The sequence below is a fragment of the Mus caroli genome, chromosome 15 (assembly GCF_900094665.2).
Source record: "Mus caroli chromosome 15, CAROLI_EIJ_v1.1, whole genome shotgun sequence".
NCBI classification, from domain to species: Eukaryota; Metazoa; Chordata; class Mammalia; order Rodentia; family Muridae; genus Mus; species Mus caroli.
Window position 1 is genome coordinate 53,651,715 of NC_034584.1, and position 2,694 is coordinate 53,654,408.

Below are 2,694 nucleotides of genomic sequence, written 5' to 3' on the forward strand. Positions count from 1 at the left end.
GAAATAAATAAATAATATTCACTAGTTAATTCATTGAAATGTTATAAATTTGTTTTAAAGCAAACAGGTTCCAAGGAACAATGCCTGAGAAAAGTTAACCTCTGGCCTACACACATACGCACACACACATGCACATACACTCAAACACTTGTGTATACCTGCACACCCACACCCACACCCACACAAACAAACAAAAAATAGAACTATTGTAAGAATAGCGAAAGTTATGAGTCATTTCGTTTCTAGAATGCACCATATAATATACTTTGAATTTTAATGGCAGGTAATAACCTATAGATGAACAGCAATTACTGTGTGTGCATTCTTAGTTGAATGCCTGTACCTGCCAGCCAGCTGGACCCACAATGTTTCTGAGACTCGATCTTGACATTGCTGATGAGGACTGGAGCTATCATGGATGGAACTGGTGTCTCTAAATTCTATACACTAGGAATGGCTCCCTCCAAAGGACAGAGGCTCAAGAAGTGTTCTGTCCTAACACTCCCTGCCAAGTGCAGCACCGGATCAGAACTGAATCCTTGAGATGACTTCTCTCACAGAGACAGAGATAACTTTGAGTCACGCTGACTGTCAGACCTTTCTTCATATCTGCTATGTTTGCAGGTTCCTTCAGTGTAAGCCACTTTCTGATAAAGTGGCTTCCTGAGGCCGGCTCATCTGGGTGCAGTAATGTTTTCATTGATCTGCTGATGCGCGCATCCTGCTGGGCCGGATGGAAGGCTGCCTCTAACAGCCGGATTCTCACCGGGTATCAAATTCCAGGAACAGCTTCAAGGCCAGGCACCTTTGACACTCCCATTGTCAGTGAGCTCAGCCTTTGGTTGCAGAGGTAGGTTTGTGAAGGCCTTCCAGTACAGCCTCCTGCTCCTCGGAGTGCCTTGCCTCTGTGCTCTGTGTCTAACACAGTGCCTGGTACAAAGTACCATAAGGTGCATTGTTGCCACCAGTGCAATCAACATGGAATAGATGACAAATGACTCTGGCTTAGGCAAGATGAATGACTTCAAAATAGTTCACAGCCCCCAGATCACATTACTGTGGGTTAGGCTCTCTCTGTCTCTGTCTCTCTGTCTCTGTCTGTCTCTGTCTGTCTGTCTCTCTCTCTCTCTCACACACACACACATAAGAAAAAGGCAAAAACAGCCCATGGATGTGTTTCTAACCTGGGTTTGACAAATGCTTTATGTGTCAAGATGACTCAGAAGTGTGCTGGGGCAGCTTCCAATGTCTGAAGTGGGGCCTCTCCAGATTCTGGAGGTGTTCAAGGGGCTACCCAGATCTGGATTCTGTCAGGACAAGAAAGGTGGCTGTGGCTAGCAATCCCCTCCCACGCTACTGTGCATATCAGGGAATAACCCTGGCTTTCATTCTGCTAGCCTGAGTTCTCTGACTAGTAGAAGGTACCACCCACTGCAAAGGGTACCTGTTCTAGCCAGCATCAGTCATCTTTATCCATTACTATGACAACCAAAGGAAGTGATTTAAATGGGGGAGGAAACTATTTCAGCTCACAGTTTTGGGGGAAGGCCCACCCAGCAGGGCAGGCGAATTTGTGGTGTTGGGGCTACTCTGTCTGTGTTGGCAAGAGCTTACAGCTGCTTTTTCTTCACATCTTGGTGGACAAGGAAGTAGAACTAAGACCAGTTCCCAACGACTCACTCCTGCTGCCCAAGCCGTAGCCCCAAGGTTTCCAAACAGCAAGGGTCACATTCAGATTATACCAGTGTAGACCAGTGTCCTAGCACCTTTTTGTTATGATTTCTTATTATTCCAGAAAGTTCTGGAACTGTGTTCCACGTGTCCATTGCTAGGGAACAAACCACCCCCAAACTGGGGAGGTTTGAAGAGACAGAACATGCAAGACCTGTCTATGGTGGGGTGAGGCTCTGGTCCAAGGTATACTCTCCCTCCTGAGACAGTTTTCTCTCTCTCCTTCCTGCTCCCAGCAGGACAGGGCCACAACCAGGATAGCCTCCTGTGACCTTGTAGGGCATGGTATTCTCAAAGGCTATAGGACTCTTACCTGCCTGCTTGGGGCTGTAAGTCCCATTGTCCTGGTGAACTTGGGGCAAGCTGTGTGACTCCTAGTGACCCAGCCAGGGGACTCTGAAAGCATGTTTTCCTTGGACTTTGTTGGCCAATGTAGTCATGGGGAAGCTAGAGTCTAGGAGCTCTGTCTCTCAAAGGGGAAAGTGGCAAAGAACTGAGCAGTGGTCTGGGCTAGGCAGACAGGGGGAAGTCAGGGAAACCCTTTCTTTCCCCATCCCTCTCCCAGATGAAGCACATCTATAATCCTCAACTTTTCTGCTCTTGAGACCTTCAAATAGGAAGTGAGTCTCAGGGGAGCCTTTCTGGGGATGCAAATGCAAAGTGGTGGACGTTAGACAGTTAGAAACAGTAAGAACTGTAGCATGCCCCAAGGAGTCCCTGATAAATGAGATGGGACCACAAAGGCTGACAAGCACTCTTGCTTGGCCTGGAGGCTCCCACCCATTGACTTGAGATACTCAGTTAAAGAATTAGCTTGACTTGGGCTGGAGAGATGGCTCAGCAGTTAAGAGCACTGACTTACTCTCCTGAGTTCAATTCCCAGCAACCACATGGTGGCTCACAACCATCTGTAATGGGGTCTGATGCCCTCTTCTGGTGTGTCTGAAGACAGCTACAATATAT